Here is a 13,269-nt window from a genome sequence, read left to right as displayed (position 1 = left end):
CAGACCTCTTCCAACTCTTTCTTTTCTTTCTTTCTGCTTTAGGTGAGCCTAAGGAACGTATTTCAGTTTCGTATATTCATCTTTCGTAGCTTCTCCCTTTTCTTTCCGGATTCTATCAATGTTTCACTGTGTCCCTTTTTCCTTTTTTCAGAGTACTTTGTGTCTATTTTCTTCATCATATTCCCTTTCTCGTTCAATAACTTCTTCTTCATTTTACATTAGTCCTTTTCAAGTCTTTCTTGACATCTTAAATCCAAGTGGTTTCTTTATTTTTTCCCCAAATTTATTTGCAGTCCTGTTTTGTTGAGAGTTAATTCATTTTTATTTATTCTTGTTGGTTTATTATGGATTCTGCATGATATAAATATGTATGATGCTTACAGTGGCTCCTCTTTGTCACTTGTATAATGTACTCTGAATGAGAAAATGCTTAAATGAAGTGTTCTCTTTTGCATATTGTCCAAATGTTTATTTATCATTAATGTTTATCAGTGGTCTTGAAGTGATCTCCCTTGGGAACACCAGAATTTTCAGCATTTTCATTGGTCTATTGTCAGCCATTCTGTAAATATGTGCCGGCCGGTGTGACCGAGTGGTTCTAGGCGCTTCAGTGTGGAACCGCACCACCGCTACGGTCGCAGGTTCGAATCCTGCCTCAGGCATGGATGTGAGTGATGTCATTACTTTGGTTAGGTTTAAGTACTTCTAAGTTCTAGGGGACTGATGACCTCAGATGTTAAGTCCTATAGTGCTCAGAGTCATTTGAACCATTTGTAAATATGTGCAAAGAATTGCAGTCTTATATTCCTCATTGTTCCTGATATGCTTCACCATGTCCTAAATACGTAACTGTAAGTTCTTAATTTTCAAAATTCTGTAATTTTTGTAGGGCCTAATATTTTACTTATATTTTTTTGTTTACTAAACCCAATTATTTAATTTTATGGTAAAGTAATAAGCATTCACTGACATAGAGACATACCAGTTTCATTGTGGTATAGTACTTGATTTTAATGGTTTCAAGGGAAACACTTTTCTGTTAGATATTGACAGATGTATCGTAATTTTTTTTCATCTTGTTTATTTTCCCTCAGCAGCGGATTTTTCTAAACAATTTTCTTGAATTGATTCACCTACATATAGATGAACTTCTTTATCCCTTACACTGAACCAACTTTGTTCTTAAAAACGGTGGAGCGCATTCCTCCATTTTTCATAAACTTAGTTTTCTCTGCATATATTCTTAAAATTATCATGTTGGCTGTCTCTTCAAGGACTTTGTACACTTCATTTGTCACGCTGTGAGAAGTTACGACAAAATTATTTACAAATGCTAGACAATTCGTAGTAATACCTTTACTCTTTCTTTTTAATGTGATGTGTAATGAATCGAGTTGTTTCAGTTTTTTGTTCCAAGTTTCACAACTTTCTCCAAAAAAAAAAAAAGAATTAAGATGAGCTATCACATTTTCCGCAATTGTATTTATTTTTAAATATCAGGAAATCTCATCCATAAATCTTACTTCTGTGATTGTGTCTTTAAGGCTACCACGAATGAAATCTGCCAATTAAGATTTACTACACATTCATAAATAATTATTCCTTTTCTAAAGATACAGAAGTAAAACGAACAAGAGTATTAATTCACGTCTTTTTTACTGGTTTCATTACATCTCATAACTCATCATATGTATGGCTAATGCGTCTAATAGCAGAAGTACTACAACCTAACAGCTGCTAATTTGTCGGCCACAACACACAGAGGCTAAACATTAATAAAACCGACAAACTGTAGGGACAGAATCGTGACTGGAAATGAGGAAGAAAGGTCCTGTGAATACGTGTCCACAAGTGCATCCTTGGCGTTGATGAATGACAGTTCCTCTGACCACATGCCGTGAGTTCCTTGCGTTTTGCAGGCTGTGTGATTGACGCAGCGTACTGTAAGCAGCAGAATGGTCTGGTATTCTTGTCGGAAACAAGCCTTGACGTATTTGTGTACGGCCATGCAGATGGAAACAGCCGAGAGGCAGCACGGCTGTACCGAAACAAGTACCCTCGCAGACATCAACCACATCACATAACAGTTCAAGCCGTTTTTCGGCGTTTGTGTGATTATAGGCCCTTTCAGACAGACGAATGTGCAGCGAGGCGCACACCAGATTTGGGGGACTGGGTTCTACAGGATATTGAGACGAACTCTAGTACAAGATCCAGTCAAATGGCCTGCCAATATGGTGTAAGCCAAACTACAATTTTGTATATTGCGTGACAACCGCTACTATCCCTGTCGTTTGCAATCGTATGGAAACCACTTTCTACATGTTTTGCGATGTGGGTGCGCTGCAGCTCTGAGTTTGTTCCTGGACGATTTGTTGTCGTATCATGCACACCATCCATTTCCAGACACATGTTCATAGGGCTTTTCTTCCTCCAGTTCCAGTCAGGAATCTGTCCATGCAGTTTGTCGGTTTTATTAATGTTCATCCTGTATAATCGGAATATGCATGTAATATCTTAAAACCCTTCTTTTATTTTATTTTATTTCTTTGCTCACATTTTAGGGCAAATTTTCCTCATGTTTTATTATGTAGTTACCATTCAATAATTTAAAACAAAAATCGATACTTAACATGAGTTACGAAATTTCATGAATTTCTATCAGAATCTCACCTGGTATGCGTATACCTTCTGAAATGCCTCTACAAATTTGTTAAAAGACGATTCCGTTTTCCACCTTCCTTGTTATACGACCACTGTCGTTTGCATCACTCGATCAACTGATTTTGGCGATGTGCCTTTCTGAACTGCTACCCCTGCCCTAATATTTTTAAACCGTCACCCTGTATGGGTGTATATAATGTCGTGGCTGTCATTTAAACATATGACTTTTGTCATAGTAGGAATGAGCAACTACAACTTTCATTACTCATCAAATTCAGTTCAGATTTCTGTACTTTTTAACACTAAATCTGCATGGGCAAAAGCTGGAACGTTTGTACCATAACTCAAAAATTCCACAAATTACTATATTTTGGTAAGTAATTTCATAACCAAAATTGATTCTATTGGACATTATTGAAGAGCATCGTAATTAGAAACAAATGATGCAGGTTACACAACTTTACTATGATTGTGGAGTGTGTTTATAGAAGAATATTTTGTAAATCTAAATGATTTTTGATAAGAAGTTAATGGTCTTCCCTGTAAACTTTAGAAACGATAACGGAATATACACTTTCTAGAATAAAATGACTCAGGTTGTCCCACTCATAAATGGCCCAGTTACAATAACCTTCTACATCTACATTTATACTCCGCTAGCCACCCAACGGTGTGTGGCGGAGGCCACTTTACGTGCCACTGTCATTACCTCCCTTTTCTATTCCAGTCGCGTATGGTTCGCGGGAAGAACGGCTGTCTGAAAGCCTCTGTGCGCGCTCGAATCTCTCTAATTTTACATTCATGATCGCCTCGGGAGGTATAAGTAGGGGGAAGCAATATATTCGATACCTCATCCAGAAACGCACCCTCTCGAAACGTGGACAGCAAGCTACACCGCGATGCAGAGCGCCTCTCTGGCAGAGTCTGCCACTTGAGTTTGCTAAACATCTCTGTAACGCTATCACGGTTACCAAATAAACCTGTGACGAAACGCGCCGCTCTTCTTTGGATCTTCTCTATCTCCTCCGTCAACCCGATCTGGTACGGATCCCACACTGATGAGCAATACTCAAGTATAGGTCGAACGAGTGTTTTGTAAGCGACCTCCTTTGTTGATGGACTACATTTTCTAAGGACTCTCCCAATGAATCTCAACCGGGTACCCGCCTTACCAACAATAATTTTATATAATCATTCCACTTCAAATCGTTCCGCACGCATACTCCCAGATATTTTACAGAAGTAACTGCTACCAGTGTTTGTTCCGCTATCATATAATCATACTATAAAGGATCCTTCTTTCTATGTATTCGCAATACATTACATTTGTCTATGTTAAGGGTCAGTTGCCACTCCCTGCACCAAGTGCCTATCCGTTGCAGATCTTCCTGCATTTCGGTACAGTTTTCTAATGCTGCAACTTCTCTGTATACTACAGCATCATCCGCGAAAAGCCGCATGGAACTTTCGACACTATCTACTAGGTCATTTATATATATTGTGAAAAGCAATGGTCCCATAACACTCCCCTGTGGCACGCCAGAGGTTACTTTAACGTCTGTAGACGTCTCTCCATTGATAACAACATGCTGTGTTCTGTTTGCTAAAAACTCTTCAATCCAGCCACACAGCTGGTCTGATATTCCGTAGGCTCTTACTTTGTTTATCAGGCGACAGTCTGTATCGAACGTCTTCCTGAAGTCAAGGAAAATGGCATCTACCTGGGAGCCTGTATCTAATATTTTCTGGATCTCATGAACAAATAAAGCGAGTTGGGTCTCACACGATCGCTGTTTCCGGAATCCATGTTGATTCCTACAGAGTAGATTCTGGGTTTCCAAAAACGACGTGACAAGCGAGCAAAAAACATGTTCTAAAATTGTACAACAGATCGACGTCAGAGATATAGGTCTATAGTTTTACGCATCTGCTCGACGACCCTTCTTGAAGACTGGGACTGCCTGTGTTCTTTTCCAATCATTTGGAACCTTCCGTTCCTCTAGAGACTTGCGGTACACGGCTGTTAGAAGGGGGGCAAGTTCTTTCGCGTACTCTGTATATAATCGAATTGGTATCCCGTCAGGTCCAGTGGACTTTCCTCTGTTGAGTGACTCCAGTTGCTTTTCTATTCCTTGGACACTTATTTCGATGTCAGCCATTTTTTCGTTTGTGCGAGGATTTAGGGAAGGAACTGCAGTGCGGTCTTCCTCTGTGAAACAGCTTTGGAAAAAGGTGTTTAGTATTTCAGCTTTACGCGTGTCATCTTATGTTTCAATGCCATCATCATCCCAGAGTGTCTGGATATGTTGTTTCGAGCCACTTACTGATTTAACGTAAGACCAGAACTTCCTAGAATTTTCTGTCAAGTCAGTACATAGAATTTTACTTTCGAATTCACTGAACGCTTCACGCATAGCCCTCCTTACGCTAACTTTGACATCGTTTAGCTTCTGTTTGTCTGAGAGGTTTTGGCTGCGTTTAAACTTGGAGTGAAGCTCCCTTTGCTTTCGCAGTAGTTTCCTAACTTTGTTGTTGAACCACGGTGGGGTTTTTCCGTCCCTCACAGTTTTACTCGGCACGTACCTGTCTAAAACGCATTTTACGATTGCCTTGAACTTTTTCCATAAACACTCAACATTGTCAGTGTCGGAACAGAAATTTTCGTTTTGATCTGTTAGGTAGTCTGAAATCTGCCTTCTACACTCCTGGAAACGGAAAAAAGAACACATTGACACCGGTGTGTCAGACCCACCATACTTGCTCCGGACACTGCGAGAGGGCTGTACAAGCAATGATCACACGCACGGCACAGCGGACACACCAGGAACCGCGGTGTTGGCCGTCGAATGGCGCTAGCTGCGCAGCATTTGTGCACCGCCTCCGTCAGTGTCAGCCAGTTTGCCGTGGCATACGGAGCTCCATCGCAGTCTTTAACACTGGTAGCATGCCGCGACAGCGTGGACGTGAACCGTATGTGCGGTTGACGGACTTTGAGCGAGGGCGTATAGTGGGCATGCGGGAGGCCGGGTGGACGTACCGCCGAATTGCTCAACACGTGGGGCGTGAGGTCTTCACAGTACATCGATGTTGTCGCCAGTGGTCGGCGGAAGGTGCACGTGCCCGTCAACCTGGGACCGGACCGCAGCGACGCACGGATGCACGCCAAGACCGTAGGATCCTACGCAGTGCCGTAGGGGACCGCACCGCCACTTCCCAGCAAATTAGGGACACTGTTGCTCCTGGGGTATCGACGAGGACCATTCGCAACCGTCTCCATGAAGCTGGGCTACGGTCCCGCACACCGTTAGGCCGTCTTCCGCTCACGCCCCAACATCGTGCAGCCCGCCTCCAGTGGTGTCGCGACAGGCGTGAATGGAGGGACGAATGGAGACGTGTCGTCTTCAGCGATGAGAGTCGCTTCTGCCTTGGTGCCAATGATGGTCGTATGCGTGTTTGGCGCCGTGCAGGTGAGCGCCACAATCAGGACTGCATACGACCGAGGCACACAGGGCCAACACCTGGCATCATGGTGTGGGGAGCGATCTCCTACACTGGCCGTACACCACTGGTGATCGTCGAGGGGACACTGAATAGTGCACGGTACATCCAAACCGTCATCGAACCCATCGTTCTACCATTCCTAGACCGGCAAGGGAACTTGCTGTTCCAACAGGACAATGCACGTCCGCATGTATCCCGTGCCACCCAACGTGCTCTAGAAGGTGTAAGTCAAATACCCTGGCCAGCAAGATCTCCGGATCTGTCCCCCATTGAGCATGTTTGGGACTGGATGAAGCGTCGTCTCACGCGGTCTGCACGTCCAGCACGAACGCTGGTCCAACTGAGGCGCCAGGTGGAAATGGCATGGCAAGCCGTTCCACAGGACTACATCCAGCATCTCTACGATCGTCTCCATGGGAGAATAGCAGCCTGCATTGCTGCGAAAGGTGGATATACACTGTACTAGTGCCGACATTGTGCATGCTCTGTTGCCTGTGTCTATGTGCCTGTGGTTCTGTCAGTGTGATCATGTGATGTATCTGACCCCAGGAAAGTGTCAATAAAGTTTCCCCTTCCTGGGACAATGAATTCACGGTGTTCTTATTTCAATTTCCAGGAGTGTATTACTCTTACTAAACAGATAAACCTTCCTCCCTTTTTTTTATATTCCTATTAACTTCCATATTCAGGGATGCTGCAACGGCCTTATGATCACTGATTCCCTGTTCTGCACTTACAGAGCCGAAAAGTGCAGTCTTCTTAATAAAAGAGGAAACGAAACCAATCTCGTACATAACATTATTGTTGACAAATGAAGGTATATGCAGGAAGTGCTGCAAGTGACTTCTCCCCACATGAACACAACCGTCTGGGCATATAGACACGTGCGTAAATACGATTGCTTCCAAGATTGGCAGGAATTCCAGCCCCGGATTGAATCCAGCCTGTGATTTAATGACGAGGAGTCGGTGTGCTGGCCTAGGTGAATGTAGCTTTCAGTTGCTTCCCACATTCGACAAGGTGAGTACCGGGCTGGTTCCCTGTTGTCACTTCAGATACACCCTACGCAAACAATTAGAACATTTTCTCACACATGCACGTGGCATTTACTCTACACGCAGACAGATTTTGTATTCTTCTACGTCTGTCCTGAAGGTTAAATAGGAGACTGACGACCTTAGCTGTTTCGTCTCCTTAAACGCTTACTCCTCAGCATCAGTATGCGTACACAGTTCTACACAGCGCTGTATGTTGCTGCCAGAGTATTGAATATGAGTGCCTAGACCTTACAACAGATGTTGTCACGCAACTCGTAGATATTGCATATTTTGTTCTCATAAACATTAACTTTAAGGTGACCCCATGGAAAAGAGTGAGGGGGTATAGGAGACAGGTCAGGTGTCCATGTGGGCCATAATCACTTCGTTATCACTCTGTTGCGGAAAAATGTTTCTATTGCAGCCATACTCGCTTTAGACATGTGGCATGTTGCCAGTTGTCAGTACCTCAACATCCAACTGGTTCCACGAATTCATGAAACGATAGCTGGTACACTTGTTTGGTGACAGTAGTGTCAAAAAAGAAGTTGGTCCATTGATGTGCCACTGCAATAATGCACAGGTCACCCCCTCCTTCTGTGAATGAAGCGGTTCCTCAACGACTGCATGCTGGCTGTCACTAATTCATAAAACCATAGTGTTGAGGTGCTTTGTTTATTAACTATCATTTTAATACTTTTCAAAACTAGTTACGTTCAATAGCGAGCAGGTGGCTACCTCATTAACAGTCACCTAACAGTCAAAGTTTATATTTGGACTTTTGATATAAAACTGATAGAGCAATTAATTACCCCCACCCCCCTGTGACGTCATAGGTTTTCCCTGGCCTGCACGTGCTCCTTCCACCAACTTGCTGGGAAATCCCCTCCCCACACCCAAAAAGATGTTCAGAAATTCACATTTTGGTGATCAATTCGAAGCATGGTGGAAAATTCAAAATCTCATGGGAAAGTCGTATTTTGGCGGTACATTCAAATGCTAAGTACATTGTATGCCACATATTATACAGTGTATACAAATTCAATTTGTATATTATCTTGGAAATACTGACGCAGTCTAATGATAACATCAGAATCCAAGATGGCCAACACAGAATACTGGTGCAGTCTAACTGCCCTCCTCTTATTGGCGGGGAATAACTGATCAGTCGATTTCAGTACATGGGATATTGTTCAAACAGTTTCTGGGATATTGTTCGTTTATTTCTTTATTTGTTTAAATAATTTGCAGGAGCCATTGCAGTGTGGAGTATTGTTTACTTAAATAATTTGAGTGAGGTGGGTGTACTTACTCTTGATCAAGCACTATACAGTAGCCCAATCCAACTTTGTCAATAACTGCTGGCTGTAGAGTGGATATTTTCGCCATTGGTCTAGCACTGATAAGCTGCTCCAGAGAGTCTGGCCAGTATTCCTATGTGAGGAGGATGGGTAACAATAATAGGACAACAAACTTTTACCAAAGTATGAGAGAGTAGCCTCCTGCCAGTCAACAATTAATAGCTGCTAGGAGGAACATAAGGCTGAGTAATAATATCAGAACAGGCGATCCATTGTCACTTTATTGTGATTTAATCACCCCTCTTCCATGTGGGTGGGAGAGGGGTGCTGACAGCAGTACACTCTACCCGCTCTTCAGCCAGGGGATTATAAACACTTAGGCACTAACATGTAAACATAAGGACATGATGACAATGGCTATTAAATTAGTGGCGAAATATGAGGAGAGACTAACGTAATGAGGCTGGAGGAATGGTTTAAAATCAGTGATAAAAAAAGTGGTCAGACAGAACAGTTTAAAAAACTCGAAGACTTAAAACATCGAACAACACAGAAGAGACACTGATTATTAAAAACGGAGCACTGCACACTTTCACTATAACTCGAAAGTACCTGGCTTGGTAGAAGAAAGTAAAAGTAGTTACAGACAAAGATAGGAGAGTGATGGGGGTAGGAATTGAGGTGGCAATGATAATTAGATAGAGAAGGATCTTGGGGGACACGAAGAGAGCAGGAAGAAAGGGCTAGCTGGCATTGAGCTAAGAAGCGAGAGCTAGCTGGCATTGAGCTTTGTGAATTTGAAAGCAAAAGGGGGTAGGGAGCGACTGGGAGGGGGAAAAGGAGGAGGTGTGAGAGGGGAAAGATCGGGAGAGCGATGCCCTGGAAGGATGGAGGGGGTAGGATGGATGGCTCAAATGGCTCTAAGCACTATGGGACTTAACAGGGTAGGATGGAGTCAGTGTTGGTAGAAGAGGTATATTTCGGGGCGGAGTTTATTTATGAGAGAGGGACGTGGTTGAAATTTCTTTGTGTGAGGATATCGAGAGTGTACAGGAGGAATGTTGGTGGGATGTGTAGGTAGAAGTGCAGCAGCACCAAAGGATTGGATAGGAGAGAAGACACAATAGGACTGTTGGAATCGAGTTTGCAGGTGATGGAGATTATCCAGAGGTGAAACTTCCTGGCAGATTAAAACTGTGTGCCCGACCGAGACTCGAACTCGGGACCTTTGCCTTTCGCGGGCAAGTGCTCTACCAACTGAGCTACCGAAGCACGACTCACGCCCGGTTCTCACAGCTTTACTTCTGCCAGTACCTCGTCTCCTACCTTCCAAACTTTACAGAAGCTCTCCTGCGAACCTTGCAGAACTAGTTCGAGTCTCGGTCGGGCACACAGTTTTAATCTGCCAGGAAGTTTCATATCAGCGCACACTCCGCTGCAGAGTGAAAATCTCATTCTGGAAACATCCCCCAGGCTGTGGCTAAGCCATGTCTCCGCATTATCCTGTCTTTCAGGAGTGCTAGTTCTGCAAGTTTCTCAGGAGAGCTTCTGTAAAGTTTGGAAGGTAGGAGACGAGATACTGGCAGAAGTAAAGCTGTGAGTACCGGGCGTGAGTCGTGCTTCGGTAGCTCAGTTGGTAGAGCACTTGCCCGCGAAAGGCAAAGGTCCCGAGTTCGAGTCTCGGTCGGGCACACAGTTTTAATCTGCCAGGAAGTTTCATATCAGCGCACACTCCGCTGCAGAGTGAAAAATCTCATTCTGGTATCCAGAGGTGCTCTATGTGATTGAGGAGGGGCGGGAATGTGCTGAGTTAGTAAAAGATCCTTGTGAGGAAGGTAAGCAGATGTGGAAAGCGAGGCAGAAAGCATGGTGTTCTAGGATTTGGAGGGACTTACAGAGCTTGGGTCGGGAGATATCCAGACAACATTGGCATAGGAAAAAATGAGACAAATCAGGGATCTGTATGTGTGAAGGATAGAGGACAGCATAGTTCTCGTGATTGCCCAATTAGTAGTTTTAGTACTAGTATGGGCTTTCTGTTGGATGATTGGTAAGTGCATTATCCACGTTAGTTACCGGTCGAACTTAAGTACCTATTTCAGGGTGTTAGTGAGCAGCACATTATTATCATAAAATCTGAGAAAGAAGTCACGGAGACGGAAAGCACAGATGGTATGTCCAGTTACTACTGCCCAGGTTCCAACGCAACTGTATTATTTTCTTTTATTGTATATATAAGACGCTCTCTCCAACTGAGCCATCGAAGACACAGTGCGCCTGTAGATCCCTGCCCCTACATACAGGAATCCAGTAGCGACATCATTGGGGAATGAAACAAACTTATAACTATTTATGAGTCGCAGATCACATCCTAGTCAACAAAAACATGAAAAATACATGGTAAGATACTTTCTACAAAAACAGTGTTCATTATTTTACTTGAATACAGCACCTCAAGACAAAATAGCTGATAAGTCACCTCGAATCTAGTCCAGCGCCATCTACTGAGTTTATTGTGTACCTGAAGAGCTGGCCAGCCAGAACTTTTTAACTGCCACGACTGCTGTCACCAACCCCTCGTGACTGCTCCTACCAATGGCTATGGCACAATGCGAGGAAGAGTGGAACTGCAGTTCCATCCCTGACATAGACCACTCAATTTAAAAAATCCACTTTACCCAAACCAAAATGGGGATGTTGTTTTGTCAACACGTCTTGAACTTCTCACGTGAAATGTAGATTCCTCCATTTTACACGAATTATTTTCGGCAACAGAACATCCCCTCCTTCTCCAGAGGGGATTTTCCTCCTTCCCCCCCCCCCCCCCTGAGACCCTGCACCCCTCCTCAACTATTTCTCTCCCACGTTCTTCCCTCCCCAGCCCTCTTCTGCACGCCCCACTGCCCATCTTCCCCCTCTCCACCCCTCCCTTCACATCATCTCAATTCCCCTAGCAGATCCTCTCAGTTTGCTCATCGTAATCAGTGTGCTACATCAGTGTTGTGTTTGGTGCTGTTCTCCCGTGTGTCAAGAGCTGTGATTTTAATTATGTGCTGGACTTGTACATAGTGTTACTGTCAGTGATTGTTATTTGCTACGCCGTCCATCGATACTTTTATGATCCGGCCATACTTTGCCTTGTGTTCTTTAACGTCCATTGCGTATTTTTTGTGTGTGCTACTTTTTTACAATTTTTATCTCCATTTTACAGTCGCCTCCCTTTTTGTCTGTTCTCTTCCATACTGTTCCTCCTTTTCATATCAATGCACACCATATTTTGTTGATGTTAAGCCGATAATAAAATAGCAGTGTGAAAACTCATATAAGGTCCGATTTCTTCTGTCTTCTAAAATAACTCATATAAAAGGGAGGAATCTACATTCTACATGGAAAATTCAAGGTGTTTTGACAAAGTAACATCTGTGTTTCGAATTTGTTATCGTGAATTTTTTAAAGTGGGGAGTCTGTGTCAGGGGTGGAACTGCACTTAGTCCAAGCTGCACTTACATGTCTGAAATGCGCCACAGCCAGGGGCAGGAGTATTCATGAGGGATCAGCAACTGGAATTTGTGGTGATTCCAAAGAAAAGATGCAGCTGGCCAGCTCTTCAGATACACAATATACTTAGTAGATGGCGCTGAACTAGACCGGAGATGACTTGTCAACTTTTTTGTCATGAGATGCGTGTTTAAGTAAAATAACGAACACTGGATTCATAAAAAATATTGTGCAATATAATTCCCATGTTTTTGTTGGCTGGGATATGACCTGTAAATAGGTATAAGTATGTTTTATTCCCCAGTGCTGTTGCTACAGAAGTCATGTATATATGGGCAGGAATTTATAGCCGCTCTTGGACAGTGGGTTGCTGTTATAATGCTATTGCCTAGCCTTATACTCCTACCAGCAACTATTCATTTATAGATTGGCAGGAGGCTACTCCTCTGTATTTCAATGAAAGCTTCCTTTCAGATTATTGTTACTCATCTTTACTGTATATGCCTAATGGTTAGACTGGCAGGGGCAATTGTTCAGAGCTAGACTAATAGCGAAAATATCCTCTCTACATCCAGCAGTTACTGGCAAAACTGGATGCATCTACTGTCTAGCGCTCAGTCAATGAGAGCTACACCTGCCAAACTCAAATTGTTGAAATAAACAATATTCGACATTGCATTGGCTTTTACTGCTTGTTTAAATAAATAAATAAACAAGTAAATAAACAATATCTGAGAAATTGTTTGAACAATATTCCTTACTCTGCAATCAATATTATTGGATATCTCCAGCCAATAGGAGGAGGGGAACTAGGCTGCTCTAGTATTCTTGGATTGTGATGTCATAGTTATACTGTCTGAATATTCCAAAGATGACACACAGATTGAATTTATCTAAATAAAGAATATATTATTGTTATGTCTAGGATTGTGATGTCATAGTTAGATGGTCTCAACATTCCCAAGATGATGTGCAAATTGAATTTATATAAATAAAGAATGTATTATTAATATATCCCCTGCCATACAATGTAATTAGTATTTAAATTTCCCAAAAGAATTTGAATTTCCTGCCTTTTTTAATTTCCTACAAACATTTGGCTTTCCTGCCATTTTTGGGTTTGGGGAGGGAATTTCCCAGTGGTGGGGGATATACATGACATCATCAGGGGATGACTAATTGAAGTATTAATTTATCTGCATAATTAATTTGACATCAATCTGATATCTCAAGTGCACAACCTATTTGAGTTATTAATTAATCTGCAT

This window comes from Schistocerca nitens, chromosome 4 (assembly GCF_023898315.1).
Source record: "Schistocerca nitens isolate TAMUIC-IGC-003100 chromosome 4, iqSchNite1.1, whole genome shotgun sequence".
Classification (NCBI taxonomy): domain Eukaryota; kingdom Metazoa; phylum Arthropoda; class Insecta; order Orthoptera; family Acrididae; genus Schistocerca; species Schistocerca nitens.
This window is presented reverse-complemented; position numbering follows the sequence as displayed.